The following is a 1,028-nucleotide window of genomic DNA, read 5'->3' as shown; positions in this document are numbered from 1 at the left end:
CCAAACGTGTAGTCATTTTTACGGATACTAAACAGATAACCAACACTCATAATAGTACGAAGGATACTAACAGTATTGATCAAGCAGAAGAGGTAGCTTTACTACGTTATTCGCAAAAATCGGATTTTCGTCGAGATCTAATCAAAGGATCCATGCGTGCTCAAAGACGTAAAACAGTGACTTGGGAACTGTCTCAAATAAATGTGCATTCCCCACTTTTTTTTGACAGAATAGACAAAACTCTTTTTTTTTCTTTTGATACATATACATCTAGAATGTTGAATCTCATTTTTAGGAATTGGATGATGAAAAGCACAGAATTCAAAACTTCAGATTCTGAGGAGGAAGAGATCGAAAAAAGTGAAAACAAAAATAAGGAAAAAAAAGAGGAAAATGAGCGGATAGCAATAGCGGAAAGCTGGGATACTATTATATTTGCTCAAGCAATAAGGGGCTCTATGTTAGTAACCCACTCAATTCTTAGGAAATATATTGTATTGCCTTCATTGATAATAGCCAAAAACATCGGCCGTATGTTATTATTTCAATTCCCCGAGTGGTATGAGGATTTGAGGGGGTGGCGTAGAGAAATGCATGTTAAATGTACCTATAATGGTGTTCAATTATCCGAAACAGAATTTCCAAAAAACTGGTTAACAGACGGTATTCAGATAAAGATACTATTTCCTTTCTGTTTGAAACCTTGGCACAGTTCTAAGTTACGATCCCACCATAGAGATCCAATGAAAAAAAAGAAAGAAAAAAAAGAAAATTTTTGTTTTTTAACAGTCTGGGGAATGGAAACTGAATTCCCGTTTGGTTCTCCCCGAAAACGACCTTCCTTTTTTGAACCCATTTCTAAAGAACTTGAAAAAAAAATTAGAAAAACGAAAAATAATTTTTTTCTAGTTTTAAAAGAAAAAAAAAGGGGGTTTATAAAGGGCTCGGAAGAACAAGCACGATGGATTATAAAAATAGGTTTATTTATAAAAAGAATAATGAAAGAGCTTGTAAAAGTAAACCCAATT

Source organism: Eschscholzia californica, unplaced genomic scaffold, assembly GCF_041429995.1.
Source record: "Eschscholzia californica isolate CP2 unplaced genomic scaffold, dmEscCali1.0.p SCAF_144, whole genome shotgun sequence".
In the NCBI taxonomy this organism is placed as follows: domain Eukaryota; kingdom Viridiplantae; phylum Streptophyta; class Magnoliopsida; order Ranunculales; family Papaveraceae; genus Eschscholzia; species Eschscholzia californica.
The sequence above is the reverse complement of the archived record's forward strand: the minus strand, read 5'-3'. Positions refer to the sequence as shown.